The sequence below is a fragment of the Macaca thibetana genome, chromosome 1 (assembly GCF_024542745.1).
Source record: "Macaca thibetana thibetana isolate TM-01 chromosome 1, ASM2454274v1, whole genome shotgun sequence".
NCBI lineage: Eukaryota > Metazoa > Chordata > Mammalia > Primates > Cercopithecidae > Macaca > Macaca thibetana.
This window is the reverse complement of record NC_065578.1, coordinates 38,635,463-38,659,175: the sequence shown is the minus strand read 5'-3', so window position 1 is coordinate 38,659,175 and position 23,713 is coordinate 38,635,463. Positions and strand designations below refer to the sequence as shown.

Genomic DNA, 23,713 nt, shown 5'->3' with positions numbered 1-23,713 from the left:
CCATGCAATGGGGAAAGGAAGCAATTCCAGGACAACTACCCAAGGAAGGGAAGGAAACCTTTCTAGAGCAGGCAATTTCTGAGCTGCAGATTTCAAAAAGGCTGGAGCAATGCTGGAAGGTGGTAAGCACAGTCATGGATTGGATAAGGAGGGAGAGGAAAGCAGAGGCAAGGAAAGGACAGTTCTAGAAGCCTTTGTTAAGACATTTAAAGTTTACTCTGGGCCGGGCACGATGCCTCACACCTGCAATCCTAGCACTTTGGGAAGCCAAGGTGGGTGGATCACCTGAGGTCAGGAGTTTGAGACCAGCCTGACCAACATGGTGAAACCCCATCCCTAATAAAAATACAAAAATTACCCGGGCATGGTGGTGGGCGCCTGTAATTCCAACTACTCAGGAGGCTGAGGCGGGAGAATCGCTTGAACCCGGGGGGCAGAGGTTGCGGTGAGCCAAGATAACGCCACTTCACTCCAGCCTGGGTGAAAGAATGAAACTCCGTCTCAAGGAAAAAAAAAAGTTACTCTGAGGGCAATGGAGAGTTACTGAAGCAATTCAGCAGGACTGGATTTAGATTTGTTTATTTATGCATACATACATATGTATATAAACATACATACATACACACACACACACACACACGCACTTATTTAGAGACAAGGTCTCACTGTGTTGCCCAGACTGGAGTGCAGTGGTGTGATCATAGCTCACTACAGCTTCTAATTCCTGGGCTCAAGCAATCCTCTCACTGGGGCTATAGGCAGACGCCATCATGCTCAGATAATTTTGTGTGTGTGTGTGTGTGGAGGCCAGGGTCTTGCTCTGTTGCCCAGGCTGGTCTTGAACTCCTGGCTGCAAATGATCCTCCTGCCTTGGCCTCCTAAAGCATCTGGATTACAGATGTGAGTCACTTTGTCCAGCCTGGATTTGCATTTTAGAAAGATGCTGGCTGGGTGCGGTGGCTCGCACCTGTAATCCCAGCACTTTGGGAGGCGGAGGCAGGGGGATCACCTGAAGTCAGGAGTCTGAGACCAGCCTGACCAACATGGAGAAATCCCGTCTCTACTAAAAATACAAAATTAGCCAGGTGTGGTAGTGCATGCCTGTAATCCCAGCTACTCGGGGGGCTGAGGTAGGAGAATCGCTTGAACCCAGGAGGCAGGGGTTGCAGTGAGCCACACACTCCAGCCTGGGCAACAAGAGCGAAACTCCGTCTCAAAAAAAAAAAAAAAAAAATTGGCCGGGAGCAGTGGCTGATGCCTGTAATCCCAGCACTTTGGGAGGCCGAGGAGGGCAGATCATGAGGTCAGGAGATTGAGATCATCCTGGCTAACATGGTGAAACCCCGTCTCTACTAAAAATACAAAAAAGAAGAAAAAAATTAGCCGAGTGTGGTGGCGGGCGCCTGTAGTCCCAGCTACTCGGGAGGCTGAGGTGGGAGAATGGCATGAACCCAGGAGGCAGAGCTTGCAGTAAGCCATGATAGCACCACTGCACTCCAGCCTTGGCAACAGAGCGAGACTCCATCTCAAAACAAAAAAAAAAAAAAAAGAAAGAAAGAGAAAGAAAGAAAGAAAGATGCCTCTGGCTGCTGTGGGAGAATGGAAGGGGATGGGAGGAGACCCAGGCTGAGAGACCGTTTGGAGTGAAAGGGAGAATTAGGATAGGCCTAGGGATCCCACAAGGTATGAGCAGGATATGGCTGGATGGGGGAGTAGAGTAAAAAGAGAAACAGGTTTATTCCCAGGCTCTTGTGATGTGGGCAATTGGGTGAATGGGGAGGACCAATTGAGTACCTGCCCTATGCTGGGAACTGAAGATGCTGGGAACTGAAGCACCAACAAGACCCACCAGACCCCTACCTTTGTAGAGCTTTCCCTTCAAATAAATGAATACGTGACAGATTTTCATACATTCTGGGAAGGTAATAAGCAGAGCACCACGACAGAGAAACATAGAGGCACCTACTAAAGAAGAGTGACTTCCATGAGGAGGAGATGTGTGGGCTGAGACCTGGAGGATGAGAAGGCTCCAGCCAGAGAAAGTGAGTCCTGGAATAAAAATATAGCTAATGCAAAGACCCAAAGGGCCAGGGTAGCTGGAGGGGATGTCATACACCAGGGAGGAGTGCTTGGAGGAGAGCCTGGAGACTAAAGGCCTGAGTGTCACCATCAGGGCCCAGAGGAAGTGCCTGCAGTGTTCAATACACCAGGCAGGGACACAAGAGGAGGGGCAGGGAAAGACCCTCAGTTCAGCCTGGGGCTTCATGAATTTCAGGTGGCTCATGGTTCATCCAGGGAGCATGTTGGAGCTCGCTAGAGTGGAGCTGGGCTGTCAATGCGCCTGTGGGGGTCACTGGCATGGATGGTAATCAAAGTCAGGCGATTAGAGGAAACCACCCAGGGAGAGCAGCATAGAGAGCCAGGTTTAAACTTGAACCTGCAGCGGAATGACCTGGGGAGATTGTTAAAACACAGATTGCTGCCAGGCGTAGTAGTATGAGCTTGCAGTCCCAGCTGCTCCAGAGGCTGAGGCAGGAGAATCACTTAAGCCCAGCAGTTCAAGACCAGCCTGGGCTACCTAGTGAGATTCTCACCATCATGTATCTTAAAACAAACAAACAAACATGCATTGCTGAGCTCCCACTCCTGAAGTTTCTGATTCAGTAAATCTTGGGTATTCCCAGGTGATTGTGAGCCTGCTGGCCCAGAGGCCACACTTCAAGAACCATTGATATTACATGGGAAGAGAGGACCTAACAGTAAGAAACAGGACCACGTAGAGGATGATAGAGAAAGACCAACTTGTGAAGACATTGCTGAGAAGGGGCAACTGGAGAGGTAAAATGAAGTTGTGTGAATAATTGAATAATATCTGTCTCCCCACTAGGCCATAAACTCTAGGAGGGCAGAAGTCAGGGCTGTTTTGGTCTCTATTGTATCCCCAGCACCTACCACAGATCCTGGTCCCAGAAGGCACCAGTGTTTGTGAAATGGAGGTGGGGAGATGTGAGTCAACTTACAGACGCCAAGGAAGGGAAACATTTCAAGGAAGAGGCAGGCAATGGTGTCAAATGCTCCAGAAAGGCAAATAAGATATGATCTGGGTACCCCTTGCCCACTTCAGCACCCCTCATTCTCAGCCAGTTTTTCCAGAAAACTGAGGTTATCCACCAGGAGCTGCCTCCCCTTTCCAGAATCCTCCTCCCATCCTTTATTTCTTTCCTCTCCTCCTTGGGAGGAACAGTGGAGGGCAATACACTCTTCTGTCCTGGCCTAATGCCTCCCCTAGAGCCCCAGGTCCCACCCCCTCCTTATTCCCTGGAGACTTGGCCCCATGACTCTTCACTCTCTTTGGGATCTTCCATCTTCTCCCTTCAACCAGCTCATCCTCAGCAACAAACACCCTCTAGTCACTGCCATCTTGAAAAGCCTCGCTGGTTGGATTTACAGTTGGAAATCCCACCTAGCTAGCACCACTGCCACCGTTGCCACCCCTCGGGTTACTCCTCAGCCCCCTCACTGGCCCTTCAGTGTGGGCATTCCAAAGGGTTCCAGTGTTTCACCTTCTCCCCTCCGCTGACTTCTGCCAACATGCAAATGCTGATGACTCACTAGCCTATGTGGTCATTTGTTCACTCAGCCAACATTTCTGGAGCAACTACTCTATTCCAGACATTGTGTCAGACAGTAGCGACACAATGGTGGAGAAGACATTGTCGCCTGACTCTGTGTGGTTTATAGTCTAGTAAGATAGGTGTGCTAGAATTGCTAGAGAACGATAGACAGAGAAGGTAAGTAGCAAAGCAAAGTGGAGGCAGTGCTACCTCAGACGAGATTGGCATGAAAGGCCTTCTAGGGGAGGTGATGTTGAAGGGGCACCTACAGAGTGAAAATGAGCCAGGCAGTAAAGAATCTGGCAAAGAGCCTTCCACGCAGAGGGAAGAGCAATTTGCAAAGGCCCTGAAATGCAAAGGGTTCAAGGAGTAGAAAAAAGGGCGGTGTGGCTGGAGCATCATAAAGAAAGCATGAAGTGGAATGAGACTGGGGAGGCAAGCATCAGTTAGCACATGCAGGGCCAGTAAGCCACAGTAAAGAGTCTGGATGCTCTTTTTATTTATTTATTTATTTATTTTTTGAGACGGAGTCTCGCTCTGTCACCAAGCTGGAGTGCAGTGACGAAATCTTGGCTCACTGCAACCTCAGCCTCCTGGGTTCAAGTAATTCTCCTGCCTCAGCCTCCTGAGTAGCTGGGATTACAGGCATGCACCACCACGCATGGCTAATTTTTTGTATTTTAGTAGAGACGTGGTTTCACCATGTTGGCCAGGATGGTCTTGATCTCCTGACCTTGTGATTCGCCTGCCTCAGCCTCTCAAAGTGCTGGGATTACAGGCGTGGCCACCATGCCCGGCCTATTTTTAATTTTTATTTTATTTTATTTTGTTTTATTTATTTACTTACTTATTTTTCTGAGATGGAGACTCTTTCTGTCACCCAGGCTGGAGTGCAGTGGTGCCATCTCGGCTCACTGCAACCTCCACCTCCTGGGTTCAAGCAATTCTCTCACCTCAGCCTCCCAAGTAGCTGAGATTACAGGTATGCGCCACCATGCCTGGCTAATTTTTGTATTTTTTGGTAGAGATGGGGTTTCACCATGTTGGTCAGGCTGGTCTTGAACTCCTGAGCTCAAATGATCCACCCGCCTTGGCCTCCCAAAGTGCTGGGATTACAGGTGTGAGCCACCACACCAGGCCATTCATTTCTTTATTTTTATTTTATTTTAATTAATTATTTATTTGTTTGTTTGTTTGTTTGAGACGAAGTCTCCCTCTGTTGCCCAGGCTGGAGTGTAGTGGCACGATCTCGGCTCACTGCAAGCTCCACCTGCCGGGTTCACACCATTCTTCTGCCTCAGCCTCCCAAGTCGCTGGGACTACAGGCGCCCGCCACCACTCCTGGCTAATTTTTTGTATTTTTAGTAGAGACAGGGTTTCACCACGTTAGCCAGGATGGTCTCCTGACCTTGTGATCCACCTGCCTCGGCCTCCCAAAGTGCTGGCATTACAGGCATGAGTCACCGCGCCCAGCCCCAATTTTTTTGAGATAGGGTCTCACTCTGCAGCCCAGATTGAAGTGCAGTAGCACAATCACAGTTCACTGCATCATTGCAGCCTCAAACTTGAGTAGTTAGGACTACAGGCATGTGCCACCCGGCCTGGCTAATTAAAAGAAAAACAAAACTTTTTTTTTTTTCTTTTTTTGTAGAGACGGGGTCTTGCAATGTGGCCCACGCTGGTCTCAAACTCCTGGCTTCAAGCAATACCTACTGCCTCAGCCTCCCAAAGTGCTGGGATTACAGGCGTGAACCACCTACTCTGGCTGCTGTGTGAAGAGCAGATTGCAAAGCAACAGGAGCTGCAACAGGCAGCAAATTTAGGAAGCTTTTGTATTGATCCAGGTGGGAAATACAGACTTGCAACCTCTCTTCTGAGAGCTGCCTTCAGATACCCAGCTTTTCTCTAGACATCCGCCCTCCCTCCTGAGTCCCCATCTTTAACTCAGTCCACATCTTTTCACTGTCATCTACTCAATGCCCTAAACTAAAAACCTAGGAGTGTCTTTTTCTCCCCCACTCTCTATTGCATGCAATCACTAACTCCTGTTGACTTTATTCCTAAATTTCCCTGGGATAAATCCTTTTTTTGTCTGTCCCTACTGCTATTGTCCTCATTTGAATTCCATTAAATAGCCTTCTCATGAGTAACCTCTTCCCTTCTCTTATGGGTTGAATTGCGCCCCCTCTCACTCCACCAAAAAAAAAAAAAAAAAAAAGATTTGCTTAAATCCTAATCCCCAGAATGGGACCTTGTTTTTGTAGGGGAGAAAAAGTAATGTCTTTTCCCCACCATTGCAAGGTTCATGGCTGACACCCCTATAACAAAAGACAGATGAACAAAAAGAGAAAAGCACAACACATTTATTTTACCAAAGTTTTATGTGACTTGTGAGCCTTCTGAAGTGAAGACCCAATGACCCAGGAAAAGGTAGAGTAAATTATATCAGGAAAAAGAGAATGGCCCACAAGTCTCTTCTGGAGAGAAGTTTTCTGGCTTCTTCAGTGAGTTGATTACTCTCCCCTTGGACTTACAGTGATGGAACTTATTTGTGAGATGCCTGCCTCCTGTGCTGTTCATCTCAACCTCCCCAGTATCCAGCATACAATATATGTCAGATAATTGCTAGATGAATGGGTGGGTGGGTGGATGGATGGATGGATGGATGGATGGATAGATGGACAGATGAGTGGATAGATGGATGAGTGGATGGATGGATGAGTGGATGGACAGATGGGTGGGTAGGTAAATGGGTAGATGAGTGGGTGGATGGATAAATAGTTAATTCTCCTTTATAACTTATCCAAGACCCTCTCTGTACTTCATTCAGAGTTCATTGTTCTTTCATTTTTGGATTTTTTGTGCCTAATGCCTATGCCATTTCTTTCACTAGACTGTGAACTACTTCAGAGAAGGGTCTGTGTCTGCTCCGTGGTAGCTACCCTTTCAGAGCCAACACTTACAAAAGCGGTGGTGGTGGGGGGTTGTTTTTTGGAGAGGGGGTCTTGCTCTGTCACTCAGGCTGGAGTGCCGTAGCACAATCACAGCTCACTGCAGCCTCAACCTCCCAGGCCCAAGTGATCTGCTCACCTTATCCTCCCAAGTAGCTGGGACCACAAGCATGAAACATTATGCCCATCTAATTCTTTTTTTTTTTTTTTTTTTTTTTTTTAGAGACAGGATCTCACTATGTTGCCCAGGCTGGTCACAAACTCCTGGCCTCAAGCGATCTTCCTACCTTGGCTTCCCAAAGTGCTGGAATTACAGGCATGAATGAACCACCATGCCTAGCCTACAAATGTGGTTTTATTGAGGTTTTATTGAGTCCACACAATAATTCTTTGAGGCCGGGCGCGGTGGCTCAAGCCTGTAATCTCAGCACTTTGGGAGGCCGAGACGGGCGGATCACGACGTCAGGAGTTCGAGACCATCCTGGCTAACACGGTGAAACCCCGTCTCTACTAAAAAATACCAAAAAAAACTAGCCGGGCGAGGTGGTGGGCACCTGTAGTCCCAGCTACTCGGGAGGCTAAGGCAGGAGAATGGCGTAAAAACCCGGGAGGCGGAGCTTGCAATGAGCTGAGATCCGGCTACTGCACTCCAGCCTGGGCGACACAGCGAGACTCCGTTTCAAAAAAAAATAATAATAATTCTTTGAAGCAGACAGTCAAATATATCATTGAGATGTAATTCACGTACCATACAATTCACCTATCTAAAGTGTGCAGTTCAATTGTTTCTAGTATACTTACAGTTGTACAACCATCATCATGATCGATTTTCTCTTCCTTTTTTTTTTTTTTTTTTTTTTTTTTTTTAGAAACAGGCTCTAGCTGTGTGAGCCAGGCTGGAGGCTGGAGTGCAGTGGCAAATCATAGCTTGCTGCAGCCTTTAGCTTCTGGGCTCAAAGCAATCTTCCTACCTCAGCCTCCTAATAGCTGGGACTACAGGCATGTACCACAAAGCCTGGCTATCATAATCAATTTTAGAACATTTTCATCACGCCCACATGAACCACCCCCCACATCCATTAGCGGTCATTTCCCATTTCCTCTTGAATCTCCCCACACCAAGCCCTAGGAACTATCAGTCTCCTTCCTGTCTCTAAGGGTTTTCTTCTTCTAGACATTTCATAGAAATGGAATCATGCAATATACAGTCTTTTGTGACTGGCTTCTTTCACCTAGCATGGTTCTTCATATTGTAGCATGTACCAATACTGTATTTTTTATTGCTGAATAATCTTGCATTGTACAGATATCATAATTCCGCGGGGCTAGAGTGGGGCAGAGTGGGTCGTGGCCGGACACAATAGAGTGAAGCTTCTCAAACTATTTGGGATTTTGTGTGTGTGTGTGACAGAGAGAGACAGGGTCTTGCTCTGTTGTCCAGGCAGGAGTGTAGTGGCATGATCGTGGCTCACTGCAGCCTGGACTTCCAGGACCAAGTTGTCCTCCCACCTCACCACCTTGCCTCATGCCCCAGTGGCTGGGACCACAGGCACGTGCCACCACGCCCAGATAATTTTTCATGTTTTTTGTAGAGATGAGGTTTTGTCATGTTGCTGGGGCTGGTCTCAAACTCCTGGGCTCAAGTGATCCACACACGTCGGCCTCCCAAAGTGCTGGGATTTAGAGGCCTGAGCCACTCATGCCTGGCTGTATTGGGGATCTTGATAAAATGAATATTCCAATTCCATAAGTCCTGAGATTCTGCGTTTCTTTTTCTTTCTTTCTTTCTTTTTTTTTTTTTTTTTTGTTTGTTTGTTTATTTTTGAGATGGAGTCTCGCTCTGTCACCAGGCTGGAGTGCAGTGGCGAGATCTTAGCTCACTGCAACCTCCACCTCCCAGGTTCAACCAATTCTCCTGCCTCAGCCTCCCGAGTAGCTGGGACTACAGGTGCCCACCACCACACCCAGCTAATTTTTGTATTTTTAGTAGAGATGGGGTTTCACCATGTTGGCCAGGATGGTCTCGATCTCCTGACCTTGTGATCTGCCCGTCTCGGCCTCCCAAAGTGCTGGGATTACAGGCGTGAGCCACTGTGCCCGGCCGAGGCTCACTCTTTTTTTTTTTCTTTCTTTCTTTCTTTCTTTCTTTCTTCTTTCTTTCTTTCTTTCTTTCTTTCTTTCTTTCTTTCTTTCTTTCTTTCTTTCTTTCTCTTTCTCTCTTTCTCTCTCTTTCTCTTTCTCTCTCTCTTTCTCTCTCTCTCTTTCTCTCTCTCTCTTTCTCTCTTTCTTTCTTTCAGAGTCTTGCTCTGTTGCCCAGGCTGGAGTGCAGTGGTGTGATCTCGACTCATTGCAACCTCTGCCTCCCGGGTTCAAGTGATTTTCCTGCCTCAGCCTCCAGAGTAGCTGGGATTACAGGTGCCCACCACCATGCCTGGCTAATATTTTGTTGTTGTTGTTGTATTTTTAGTAGAGATGGGGTTTCACCATGTTGGCCAGGCTAGTCTTGAACTCCTCACCTCAGGTGATACACCCACCTCGGCCTCCCGAAGTGCTGAGGCGTGAGCCACCGCACCTGGCCAAGGCTCTTTCTCATAGAAGGCATCCTTATGGTTTTGATCACACTGGTTGCCAAGGTCACTTCCTTCTGGGTGGGCCAGTTCTTTCTGGACATCAAATTGCAAATGAGAAGTCAACATGGTAAGTATGAATTAGAGCAAGAGTAGCTGGCTACTTTTTTTTTTTTTTTTGATACGGAATCTCACTGTTGTCAGGCTGGAGTGCAGTGGCGCGGTCTCTGCTTGCAACCTCCAACTCCCTGGTTCAAGTGATTCTCCTGACTAAGCCTCCCGAGTAGCTGGGATTACAGGCACACGCCACCACGCCCATCTAATTTTGGTATTTTTAGTAGAGACAGGGTTTCACCTTGTTGGCCAGGCTGGTCTTGATCTCCTGACCTCGTGATCCACCCTCCTTGGCCTCCCAAAGTGCTGAGATTACAGGCGCGAGCCACCGCGCCCGGCCAGCTGGCTACTTTTGAAGGATGATTTGGTACAGCTGTAAGTGGAGCCTGCTCAGCCATCCTTCTTTTCTCTGGATCTGTTTCTGGGTCAGAGCCAGATCATAGGTCAGGAAGCTAAGCCACTTGCCTGCAGAGCTATCCTGAGCAGCATGCACGTCCCCTTCTCTCCTGAGCATCCCTCTTCCTGCTTTTGGTCATGACTTTCATGACAGGCGCCTGGTCCCAGGTGCTCAGGGACTGGGTTGCTGAACATGCTTCCTGTTGACATGAGATGAATTTATGAGTATGAACTGCTTTGCTAGCAGAGCACTGTGGCTCATGCCTGTAATCTCAACATTTTGGGAGGCTGAGGCAGACGGATTGCTTGAGCCCAGGACTTCAAGACCAAGCTTGGCAACATGGGCAACATAGTGAGACAATGTCTCTTAAAAAATAATAATTATTATTATTTTATTAGTATTATTATTATTTGAGACAGAGTGTCACTCTGTCGCCCAGGCTGGAGTGCAGTGGTGCAATCTCGGCTCACTGCAACCTTCATCTCCTGGGTTCAAGCAATTTGCCTGCCTCAGCCTCCCAAGTAGTTGTGGCTACAGGCACACGCCATAACACCTGGTTAATTTTTGTATTTTTAGTAGAGATGGGGTTTCACCATGTTGGCCAGGCTGGTCTCGAACTCCCGACTCCCAAACTGCTGGGATTACAGTAGTGAACCACCTTACCTGGCCAAAAAATATTTTTTAAAAATTAGCTGGGCATGATAACACACACCTGTAGTCCCAGCTACTCAGGAGGCTGAGGTGGGAGGGTCACTTGAGCCCACAAGGTCGAGGCTGCAGTGAGCTGTGATTGTGCCACTGCACTCCAGCCTGGGCAATAGAGTGAGACCCCACTTAAAAAAAAATTTAGGGCCGGGCGCGGTGGCTCAAGCCTGTAATCCCAGCACTTTGGGAGGCCGAGACGGGCGGATCACTAGGTCAGGAGATCGAGACCATCCTGGCGAACACGGTGAAACCCCGTCTCTACTAAAAAATACAAAAAAACTAGCCGGGCGAGGCGGCGGGCGCCTGTAGTCCCAGCTACTCGGGAGGCTGAGGCAGGAGAATGGCGTAAACCCGGGGGGCGGAGCTTGCAGTGAGCTGAGATCCGGCCACTGCACTCCAGCCCGGGCGACAGAGCCAGACTCCGTCTCAAAAAAAAAAAAAAAAAAAAAAAATTTAGGCTGGGCATGGAGGCTCAGGCCTGTAATCCCAGCACTTTGGGAGGCTGAGGCGGGCAGATCACGAGCTCAAGAGATTGAGACCATCCTGGCCAACATGGTGAAACCCCGTCTCTACTAAAAATACAAAAATTAGCTGGGCATGGTGGTGCGTGCCTGTAATCCCAGCTGCTTGGGAGGCGGGAGTAGGAGAATCACTTGAACCCGGGAGGCGGAGGTTGCAGTGAGCCGAGATCTCGCCACTGCACTCCAGTCTGGCGACAGAGCAAGACTCTGTCTCAAAAAAAAGAAAAAAAAGAAATGCTTTGTCACCTTTAAGGGCCATCCACAAGAGGCACAATCGTGGAGAGTCTGTGTTAGTTTGGGTCCTCAGAAACAGACACCAAGATGGCGTTAGATGTGCAAGAAATTTATTTGGGAAAATCCTGTAAGGAAAAAGGGAGGGGAATGGAGTAGAAGTAAGTGGGGCAAGGCTTCATACCATGATGCAGGTCTGATAGCTGTGTTAAAGAATAAAATTGTTCAAGGATACTTGTTAAAACATGATAAGGAAGACTTTACTCAGGACCATCTTGCAATGGGGGAGACTGGGCTCCACTCTGAATACAGCATGGACAAGAGGGAATTGACTGCGAAGGAGCAGGGTGGGGGTCAGTGGATGGAAATTTTCTAAGAGGAAGTATCAGAAGTAAGGAGAATTCTGGCTAAACAGACCTAACAGGATTCTTGTTGAATGCAGGCCTGGGTGATCACACATCACCTCGGGGATGGTGGAAGATGAGGAAGCTGATATCCAGGATTGGTGGGGGGGGTCTGGCTAAACTGACTCAGCAGCGTTCTTTTGTTAAAGCTGGATTTCACAAGGAAGTGCACAGATTGGCCTAGGAGAAGTTTCAGAAGTCTGACTAGGCTAGGCGCAGTGGCTCATGCCTGTAATGCCAGCACTTTGGGAGGCTGAGGCGGGCGGATAGCTTGAGGGAGTTCAAGACCAGCCTGGCCAACATGGCGAAACCTCATCTCTACCAAAAAACATAAAAATTAGCTGGGCATGGTGACATGCCCCTGTAATCCCAGCTACCTGGGAGGCTGAGGCACGAGAATTGCTTGAACCCGGGAAGCGGAGGTTGCAGTGAGCTGAAATCACACCACTGCACTCCAGCCTGGATGACAGCGAGACTCCACCTCAAATAAAACAAAAAAAACCTGACTAAAGTTTGGCCAAGCAAAGAATCTTTGTCAGCTTTGCGAAAAAAGTGGAAGAGAAGGTTGGGTACAAAGAGCCTCACACTGTACCAGTTTTGAGAGAATCTTGGCCTGGTAGATGAGGAGGTCTCAAGCAATGGATATGTATTAGAAGAGTCCCGTGCCAGGCAGGAATAGGCTGGCATTTATGCTTCCACTATGCTCACCGTTGGCTGGAGTGGCCTGGTGGAAGCTACATGAACATGATAAGGGATCCAAAGGGACAATAGCTATCAATCAAGTACACACCCCACAGCAGCGTCTCTTGAAGGAGTTAGGAGCAGCACACTTCTGTGGCTGCCATACTTTTCTACCAGCTGCCAGGGGCCAGGCCACAAGCAGGTTACTCAACTGCCTGAGCCTCAGGTCTCTCTCTGCAAAGTGGTGATGGAACCTATTTTCCTTGACTGTTGTGAACATTAAGTAAAATGATGCAGCCGGGCGCGGTGGCTCACACCTGTAATCCCAGCACTTTGTGAGGCCAAGGAGGGCAGATCACCTGAGGTCAGGAGTTTGAGACCAGCCTGGCTAACATGATGAAACCCGTTTCTACTAAAAATACAAAAAAATTAGCCGGGCATGGTGGCATGCGCCTGTAATCCCAGCTACTCAGGAGACTGAGGCAGGAGTATCGCTTGAACCCAGGAGGCAGAGGTTGCAGTGAGCCAAGATTGTGTCATTGTACTCCAGCTTGGGCAACAAGAGGGAAACTCCATCTCAAAAAAAAAAAAAAAAAAAGAAAAGTAAAATGATGCATGTATGCCCCAGTAAATGTTAGTTTTTGGTTATTTATTTATTTTTAGAGACAGGGTCTTGCTTTGTCACCCAAGCTGGAGTGCAGTGGTGTGATCACGACTCACTGCAGCCTCAAATTCCTGGGCTCAAGTGGTTCAGTGATCCTCCTGCCTCAGCTTCCCAAGTAACTAGGACTATAGGTGCATGCCACCATGTCTGGCTTATTTATTTATTTATTTATTTATTTATTTATTTATTTATTTTTTGGGACAGAGTTTCGCTATTGTTGCCCAGGCTGGAGTGCAATGGCACGATCTTGGCTCACTGCAACCTCTGCCTCCCAGGTTCAAGCAATTCTCCTGCCTCAGCCTCCCGAGCAGCTGGGATTACAGGCATGCACCACCACACTCGGCTAATTTTTTTTTTTTGTATTTTTAGTAGAGATGGGGTTTCTCCATGTTGGTCAGTCTGGTCTCGAACTCCCAACCTCAGGTGATCCACCCGGCCTCCCACAGGGTTGGGATTACAGGCATGAGCTACCGCGCCCGGCTCTGGCTAATTTTTTAAATGTTTGTAGAGATTGGGTCTCGCTATGTTGCCCAGGCTTGTCTTGAACTCTTAGCCTCAAGTTATTGTAGGCAGCATTAGAGTTAGAGCAAGAAAATATTTAAGTCTCAACCCACTCTTGCCAGCTTTGTTATCTTGGCCAGTTACTCTACAGGGCTTACAGCAGTGCCTGGCAGGTAGGACGCACTGTGTAGTACTGGCTATTTATGTCATTATTTCCAAATAATAGTATTGGGTCAATTACTTCTGGGAAAGGTCATACTGTAGAATGGCATTCAAGGACCCCTGCAAGATCTCAACTTTACTTTTCAGTTGTCTTCCTCACTAGACACATGCACACACACATACACACTTCTGAGTTCTAGTCCTATTCAGCTGCTCACAGCAACCTTGAACATGTCACATTGTAATAATATAGTATTATTATCCACTGTCGATTAAATGCTTACTGTGTGCCTAGCACCATGTAAAGGTTTACATATATTATCTTATACCATTTCTAATCCACTGATGAGGAAACTAAGGCCAAGGACTGGGAAATGACTTACCCAAGCTCATAAATGACTTGTCTGCCTCTGGGCTTCTATTTGCAGAATGCTCTCCCCACTTCCACTCCAAAACACTATCTTCCTGGCCAGGCATGGTGGCTCACACCTGTAATCCTAGCACTTTAGGAGGCTGAGGTGGGAGGATCTCTTGAGGAGTTCGAGATCAGCCTGGACTACATAGTGAGACCCCGCCTCTACAACAACAACAACAACAACAACAACAAAAACTATCTTTTTCTAAAGGTCCAGCTCCATGGTCACCTCCAGGAAGCCTTCTCTGATCACCACCCTTGGTACAGATAATCTGTCTCTTTCGCCTGGAGCCCCTGTCTGCGGCGCCCATCTCCATATGCCTTGGGATGTGATAATTGATCCAGGTGTCAGTTGGTCACTACACTGTGACCAATTCCAGGAAAGGAATAATGTCTTACTCATCTTTGTAGCCGGTGTACAGCCTGGGGACCTGAACAGGAGAACAGCAGTTATGAATCTCCTCGTTCATACACCTGATCTCCACAGATGATGGATTTTCTACATTTGTTTCAGCTTTTAATACCAGGTTCTGGGCCGGGCGCGGTGGCTCATGCCTGTAATCCCAGCACTTTGGGAGGCCGAGGCGGGCGGATCACGAGGTCAGGAGATCGAGACCATCCTGGCTAACACCGTGAAACCCCGTCTCTACTAAAAATACAAAAAATTAGCTGGGCACGGTGGCGGGCACCTGTAGTCCCAGCTACACGGGAGGCTGAGGCAGGAGAATGGTGTGAACCAGGGAGACGGAGCTTGCAGTGAGCTGAGATCGCGCCACTGCACTCCAGCCTGGGCAATAGAGCGAGACTCCGTCTCAAAAAAAAAAAAAAAAAATACCAGGCTCTTGGTCATGCCACACACACATTTAGTCCCGGTTTGAGGTCTGAAAATGATCTTGACACATAGCAGGTGCTCAATAAATGGTGGTGTCTTCATTCGTTTTTTGCTGCTATAACAGAATATCACAGATTGGGTAGTTTATGAAGAACAGAGATTCATTTCTCATAGTTCTGGAGGCTGGGAAATCCAAGACTGAAGGGCCTTCATCTGGCCAGGGCCTTCTGTCATCCCATGGCAGAAGGTGGAAAGACGAGGGACGAGGAAGTATGTGGTGGGGAGGGAAAGGGCTGAGCTCTTCCTTTTATTGGGAACCCACTCCTTTGATAATAGCATTAATCCATTCATTAGGGCCTTTTGACCTAACCACCTCTTTTTTTTTTTTTTTTTTTTTTTTTTTTTGAAATGGAGTCTTGCTCTGTCGCCCAAGCTGGAGTGCAGTGATGCGATCTCGTCTCACTGCAAGCTCCACCTCCCAGGTTCACGCTATTCTCCTGCCTCAGACTCCTGATTAGCTGGGACTACAGGCGCCCGCCACCACGCCCGGCTAATTCTTTGTACTTTTAGTAGAGACAGGGTTTCACTGTGTTAGCCAGGATGGTCTCGATCTCCTGACCTTGTGATCCACCTGCCTCGGCCTTCCAAAGTGCTGGAATTACAGGTGTGAGCCACTGCGCCCAGCCTGCTCTCCATTCTTTTTTTTTTTTTGAGACAGAGTCTCCCTCTGTCCCACAGGCTAGAGTGCAGTGTTGCAATCTCAGCTCGCGGCAAGCTTGGCCTTCCGGTTTCACCCCATGCTCCTGCCTCAGACTCCTGAGTAGCTGGGACTACAGGCGCCTGCCACCATGCCTGGCTAACTTTTTGCATTTTCAGTGGAGATGGGGTTTCACTGTGTTAGCCAGGATAGTCTCGATCTGCTGACCTCATGATTCACCTGCCTTGGCCTCCCAAAGTGCTGGCATTACAAGCGTGAGCCACTGCGCCCGGCTGCCTGGTCTGTATTCTTTTTTTTTTTTTTGGACGGAGTCTTGCTCTGTCACCCAGGCTGGAGTGCAGTGGCGCCATCTCGTCTCACTACAAGCTCCGACTCCCGGGTTCACGCCATTCTCCTGCCTCAGCCTTCCGAGTAGCTGGGACTACAGGCACCCGCCACCACGCCCGGCTAATTTTTTGTATTTTTAGTAGAGACAGGGTTTCACCGTGCTAGCCAGGATGGTCTTGATCTCCTGATGTCATGATCCACCTGCCTTGGCCTCCCAAAGTGCTGGGATTACAGGCATGAGCTACCGTGCCCGGCCACCTGGTCTCTATTCTTAAAAGGACTTACTGAGCCCATCACACAGGTGGGGAGGCTTGGAGATGTGACGACCACTGTCTAAAGTTGTGCAGCCTGTCTTGGTGCTTGGGCCAGACCTCTAGGATCTCCGAGACCCTGTCTCTGGACAAGGAGAGTCTTCCTCCCTGAGCGGCAGAGCCGTTGTTGCTTATAGGAAATCGAGCTTTTGCGGGTAGAATTGGCCTCTTGCTGGGTGGATGGGGCTGGGGTTTCCTTGCTCTTACCTTCAGGTTCAAAGCTTTTTTCAACACACACTGCTTGTCTCTCTCTCTGTCCAAGAAGAGGTTGTTCAGTGAACGTTTAGCTCATAGTTCTGTCCCCAACACCCAGAACAGAGAGAACCTGGCTCTTAGGAATGCCACATAAGTTTGCTGAGTGAACAAACAAATGATGCCGGAAGGCAAAGCTCTTACATTTCTGCTACATGTAAAATCTTCAGCTTTCAGGAGGCTGAGGCAGGAGAATCGCTTGAGCCTGGGAGGCGGGGGCTATGGTGAGCCGAGTTTGCGCCATTGTACTCCAGCCTGGGCAACAAGAGCAAAACTCCATCTCAAAAAAAAAAAAAAAAAAAAAAAATCCTCAGCTTGAGAGAGCAGCCTCTATATCCATCTCCCCACCTTGAAGTTCTTCCTTCTTCCTCTTCCCAACCCTGAACATATTCTTTCTCTCGACATGTCAATACCATCTCTCAAGTGTAGACCCACCGAGAATAGGTTCAGCCCCAGTGGGGGAGAAAAAAGTCATGTCCCTTCCCACCGCAGCAAGGGCAGATTTGTACTGATGTGCACAAGCCTCCTTTCAGATCACTGGCCTGGTTACTTGTCCAGCCTCTTCCTACCCTACGTTTTGTCCCATGAAGGCCTGTTTAGATTTGGCAGACCTGGCGTCTGGGTTGCTCCTCTGGTGGCTTTGCATATCTTTCCCCTCTAAGACTAATTAAGTGATAACCTTGTGTTTAGATGCAAGGAATCTAAATGGTTTTGATTTCCCAGAAACTTGGGAGCTGTCCTTGACTCCTCACTCTCTCACCTCCTACATCCCATTAATCAGAAATCATATTGTCTAAATATGTCCCTAATTGACACACTTCCTACCACCTTAGCAGCCATCACCTCATAGGTCTTCTTGTACCTATCCTGTAATCCTTTTCCATTTGCAGTCAGACAGGTTTTTTTTTTTTTTTGTGAGACAGAGTCTCACTTTATTGCCAGGCTGGAGTGCAGTGGTACGGTGTCGGCTCACTGCAACTTCCTCCTCATGGGTTCAAGTGATTCTCCTGCCTCAGCCTCCTGAGTAGCTGGGACTACAGGCACATGCTACCATGCCCAGCTATTTTGTATTTTTAGTACAGACGGGGTTTCACCATGTTGGCCAACAGGGTCTCAATCTCCGCCTCGGCTTCCCAAAGTGCTAGGATTACAGGTATGAGCCACCATGCCCAGCCTAGGTTTTTAAAAAATGTAACTTGAGGGGGCCAGGTGTGGTGGCTCATGCCTATAATCCCAACACTTTGGGAGGCCATGGAGGGGAGGATCGATTGAGCCCAGGAGTTCGAGACCAGATCGACCACATCTCTACCAAAAATAAATTAGCAGGGTGTGGTGGTGTGTACCTGTGGTCTCAGCTACTCAGGAGGCTGAGGCAGGAGGATCGCTTCAGCCCGGGAGGTCGAGGTTGCAGTGAGCCATGATTGTGTCACTGTACTCCAGCCTGGGCAACAGAGAGAGACCCTGTCTGAAAAAGAAAAAAGTAATTTGGGCCGGGCACAGTGGCTCACGCTTGTAATCCCAGGACTTTGGGAGGCTGAGGCGGGTGGATCACGAGGTCAGGAGATGGAGACCATCCTGGCTAACACAGTGAAACCCCGTCTTTACTAAAAACTACAGAAAATTAGCCAGGCATTGTGGTGGGCACCTGTAGTCCCAGCTACTCAGGAGGCTGAGACAGGAGAATGGCCAGAACCTGGGAGGTGGAGCTTGCAGTGAGCCGAGATGGCCCCACTGCACTCCAGCCTGGGTGACAGAGTGAGACTCCGTCTCAAAACAAAACAAAACAAAACAAACAAACAAACAAACAAAAAGAAAGAAAGAAAGTAATTCGAGTTAAGGCACTTTGCTCTTAAAATCCTGCAGCTTGGCAGGGCATGATGGCTCACGCCTGTAATTCCAGCACTTTGGGAGGCCGAGGCTGGTGGATCATGAGGTCAGGAGATTGAGACCATCTTGGCTAACATGATGAAACCCCGTTTCTACTAAAAATACAAAAAATTAGCCGGGCTTGGTGGTGGGCGCCTGTAGTCCCAGCTACTCAGGAGTCTGAGGCAGGAGAATGGCATGAACCAGGGAGGCGGAGCTTGCAGTGAGCCGAGATCGCGCCACTGCACTCCAGCCTGGGAGACAGAGCGAGACTCCGTCTCAAAAAAAAAAAAAAAAAAATCCTGCAGGTTTACCCTTTGATCTGAGGATAAAGTCCTAAGTGTTTTAAGGCCATCTCTTTCGTTTCCCACAACTCCACAGTTTGTCTCCCTCAGGGCTTTTTATTTTTTTTTTTTTTGAGACAGAGTCTCTCTGTCGCCCAGGCTAGAGTGCAGTGGCACAACCTTGGCTCACTGCAACCTCTGCCTCCCGGATTCACACGATTCTCCTGCCTCAGCCTCCCAAGTAGCTGGGATTATATGCACCTGCCACCACACCTGGCTAATTTTGTATTTTTAGTAGAGATGGGGTTTTACCATGTTGGTCAGGCTGGTCTCAAACGCCTGACCTCAGGTGATCTGCCCGCCTTGGCCTCCCAAAGTGCTGGGATTACAATTACAGGCGCGAGCCACCATGCCCGGCACTTAGGGCCTTTAAAGATGCTGTTCTCCCTGCCTTCATTTAAGGACTCCCCCTCCTTTCTTTTTCTTTTACTTTTTTTTTTCTTTTTTGAGATGGAGTTTCACTTTTGTTGCCCAGGCTGGAGTGCAATGGCGCTATCTTGGCTCACTGCAACGGACCTCCCGGGTTCAAGTGATCCTCCAGCCTCAGCCTCTGGAGTAGCTGGGATTACAGGCATGCGCCACCACACCTGGCTAATTTTGTTTTTTTAGTAGAGATGGGGTTTCTCCATGTCAGTGAATCTGGTGTCGAACTCCCGACCTTAGGTGATCTGCCTGCCTCGGCCTCCCAAAGTGCTGGGATTACAGGCGTGAACCACCGCGCCTGGCCTCCCCCTCCTTTCTTAGTACAAATATAGCCTGATAGTAATAGCTATTAACATTCATCCAAGGCCGGGCAAATGGTGGCTCATGCCTGTAATCCCAATACTTTGGGAGGCTGAGGAGGCAGATTGCCTGAGCTCAGGAGTTCGCAACCAGCCTGGGCAACACGGTGAAAACCCGTCTCTACTAAAATACAAAAAATTAGCCCAGTGTGGTGGTGTGTGCCTGTAGTCCCAGCTACTAGGGAGGCTGAGGCAGGAGAATCACTTGAACCTGGGAGGTGGAGGTTGCCGTGAGCCGAGATTGCGCCACTGCATTCCAGCCTGGGTGACAGAGCGAGACTCCATCTCAAAAAAAAAAAAAACAAAAAAAAACTAAACAATTTCTGTGTATTTATATGTATTAGTTTATTCTCACAATAACCCTTTTAAGTGTTAATAAGGTTTATTAGTATAGTTCAGATGAGAAATTTGAGGGTCAGAGATGTGAACTAGCTTGCCCAAGGTAATATAGGTAATAAACTCCCCTGCTAGACAGTAAGCTTCATGAGGTCAGAGCTTGTGTGGGTTTTGGTCATCTGTGTCTAGTATTCATTTGTTTATTTAACAAATATCTAGGCCAGGTGCAGTGGCTTATGCCTGTAACCCCAACACTTTAAGAGGCCAAAGTGGATCGCTTGAGGTCAGGAGTTTGAGGTTGCAGTGAGCTATGATCATGCCACTGCACTCTAGCCTGGGCAACACAGTGAGACTTTGTTGCTTCAAAAGAAATACACACAGGGGGGTGCGTGGCTCATGCCTGTAATCCCAGCACTTGAGGAGGCCGAGAGGAGTACATTACCTGACCAGCCTGGGCAACATACTGAAATCCCGTCTCTACTAAAAATACAAAAAGTAGCCGGGCGTGGTGGTGGGCACCTGTAATTCCAGCTACTTGGGAGGCTGAGGCAGGAGAATCACTTGAATCTGGGAAGTGGAGGTTGCAGTGGGCCAAGATCATGTCACTGCATTCCAGCCTGGGTGACAAGTCTCAAAAAAAAAAAAAAAAAAAAGGTCAGGCGTGGTGGCTCACCCCTGTAATCCCAGCATTTTGGGAGGCTGAGGTGGGCGGATCACGAGGTAAAGAGATCGAGACCATCCTGGCCAACATGGTGAAAACCTGTCTCTACTAAAAATACAAAAATTAGCCAGGCTGGTGGCGTGCACCTGTAGTCCTAGCTACTTGGGAGGCTGAGGCAGGAGAATTGCTTGAATCCGGTAGATAGAGGTTGCAGTGAGCCAAGATCGTACCACTGCACTCCAGCCTGCCAATAGAGCGAGACTCCATTAAAAAAAAAAAAAAATAGTCAGGTGTGCGCATGCCTGTAATCCCGGCTACTTGGGAGGCTTAGGCATGAGAATTGCTTGAACCCGGGAGGCAGAGATTGCAGTGAGCTGAGATTGCACCACTGCACTCCAGCCTAGGTGAGAGAGGAAGATTTCATCCCCAAAAAACAAGAAAATACACATACACACAAATATATATTGAATATTTGTTTATTTATTTATTTAATTTTTAGCAACAGAGTTTCACTCTGTTGCTCAGGCTGAAGTGCAGCGATATGATCATAGCTCACTACAGCCTTGAACTCCTGGCCTCAAGTGATCCTCCTGCCTCAGACTCCCAAGTTGCTGAGACCACAAACATGTGTCCCCACACCCAGCTAATTAAAAGAAAAGTTTTTTGTAGAGATGGGGTCTCACTCTGTTGCCCAGGCTGGTTTCAAACATCTGGGCTCAAGCAATCCTCCTGCCTCAGCCTCCCAAAACACTGGGATTATAGGCATGAGCCACTGGGCCTGGCCAGTTACTGAACATTTAGTACCTGCTATGTTAAGCACTATTCTAGATTCCTGTTCTTGTGAAGGTTATATACCAGTGTGGAAAAGATAGATACTAAACAGGTAAACAGATACAGGAACAACATAATTTTGGGTAGGAATAACAGGCTTGAAGACAAGAAGACAAGTTGGTGTGATAGTGATTAACAATGTTGACAGCTACTTGAGACCACAGGGGGTCTAGGAAGACTTTCCTGAGGAGGGAATCTATAGAAGGAGCACTCCCATAAATGTTCCTTTTTGTTTTGAGACGGAGTCTTGCTGTGTCGCCTAGGCTGGAATGCAGTGGTATGATCTCAGCTCACTGCAACTGCTGCCTCCTGTGTTCCAGCGATTCTCCTGCCTCAGCCTTCCAAGTAGCTGGGACTACAGGCGCATGCCACCATGCCCGGCTGATTTTGTATTTTTAATAGAGATGGGGTTTCACCATGTTGGCCAGGCTGGTCTCGAACTCCTGACCTCAGGTGATCCTCCCACCGCAGCCTCCCAAAGTGCTGGAATAACAGGCGTGAGCCACCGTGCCAGCCAATGTTTCTTGATTTAATATACTTCGTAGAATATAAACTCCATGAGAGAGGGAGTGACTTCTGGTCCACCATGGTATCTCCAGCCCCTGTATTGACATTGACATACAGTAGACTCAGATTAACCATTTATTTGAATGAATTAATATATAAATACACATATTTCTTCAGTCATTTACTTAAATTAGTGCTTTTGAAGGGGGATGTCTGTTTGCCTTTTGGCAATTTCTGTTTTTGGTTGTCACAGTGATGGCAAAGTTGGTTCCTGGCACTTATGGAAGAAGGGATGCTATATATCTTGCAATGTGTGTGGACAGTCCCATATAACATAGTCCCATAAAGTGATATGACCTTTTTTTTTTTTTTTTTTTTTTGAGGCGGAGTTTCACTCTTGTTGCCCAGGCTGGAGTGCAATGGCATTATCTCAGTTCACCGCAACCTCTGCCTCCACGGTTCAAGCGATTCTCCTGCCTCAGCCTCCTGAGCAGCTAGGATTACAGGGGTTTCTTCATGTTGGTCAGGCTAGTCTCGAACTCCCGACCTCAGGTGATCCACCTGCCTCGGCCTCCCAAAGTGCTAGGATTACAGGCTTGAGCCTGGCAAGTGATATGACTTTCAAATGACCTGCCAGACCCTGATGCAGATGAAAAGTCTTTTTATAATTATCCAAGCGTATAAGAAACTTTAAACATAGGAGTAGAAAGTATTTCTGGGCCCTTAAATACAAACTAAATGTCCGGGAATGCCACCAGCATGTCAATAGAAGGGATGCTTGTGTTTGGTTTCATTGAAGCTTTACCAAAATGTGCTCATCTTTTCAGAAAATCCCATCACCCATGGATACTGCTTGCATTTCCAGCTCTTGACGATTCTACCTCTAGGCCAACAGTATTCTGAAAACTTCACAAACATTTACCTATTGGACCACCTATTACTTTAACTTATTTTATGTCACCTTCATTTCACAATTAGGCTTACTATCTAATTTTTTTTTTTTTTTTTTTTTAGATGGAGCCTCGCTTTGTTGCCCAGGCTGGAGTGCCGTGGCTCAATCTCGGCTCACTGCAAGCTCCACCTCCCGGGTTCAAGCGATTCTCCTCCCTCAGCCTCCTGAGTAGCTGAGATTACAGGCGCGTGCCACCACGCCCGGCTCATTTTTTGCATTTTTAGTAGAGACTGGGTTTCACCTTGTTAGCCAGGATGGTCTTGATCTCCTAACCTCATGATCCACCCACCTCGGCCTCACAAAGTGCTGGGGTTACAGGCGTGAGCCACTGCGCCCGGCCCCATACCATTTAATTTTAAACCTCATGCGTGTGTGCGAGTTAAATGGCTTCTAGGTTCCATTCCCGGGTGATGGGTAGGAGGGTCTTAAGATTCATTGGTTATAGAAAGGGGCCCTGGGGGTCTCCTGCAACCGCGAGCTTAGGCGGTCCTCCGCGCGCCAGGGGTCGCTGTGGCGCCGCGCGGCCGCGCCGGGTCGCTCTCGCGTGGCCGCCCCGCCTCGGGCCCCCGGGCCGAGTGGGCGGGCACGACTGCGCCCAGGTCGCGAGGCGCCCTTCGACCAGCAGCGCCCGGGGCGGGCGGGTATAAATGGAGCGGTGGCTCCCTCGGCCGCCTCTCTCCGCCCCGGGTCGCTGCCGCCTGCGCCGCTTTCGGGCTCCGCAGCCTGAGGAAAAAAAGAGAAAAAGATAAAAAAAATCCGAAAACGCTTCAAAATCCTGAAAAAAAAAAAAAGGAAAAGAAAAAGCGAATCCTCCTCGGAGAACCCGCGGGGAAGTCACTTTCGCACGCTTCCGGCCTGCCCCGCGCCCGCCGCCGCCGCGCTTGGCGTCCGTCGGTCTCCGTCCATCGGTCCGGGGGTGAGCCGCCCGCCCGGCCCGTCGCGCCCTCCCCACGCTCGGGCCCGAGCCCCGCGCCGGCCCCGGCGCACCACGTGTCCGCGCTGCCCTTCGCCGCCCGCCCGGGGCTCGCCGAGTCGGCGCCCACAAAGATTTGGTTTCCCTCTGCCCC

General features: G+C 48.7%; 1 protein-coding gene across 1 annotated transcript in view; it reads right to left on the bottom strand.

Moving 5' to 3' along the window:
- PPIE (peptidylprolyl isomerase E) overlaps positions 1-23,713 on the bottom strand; it is a 248,219-nt gene that overhangs the window by 164,806 nt on the left and 59,700 nt on the right. The window lies entirely within an intron of this gene.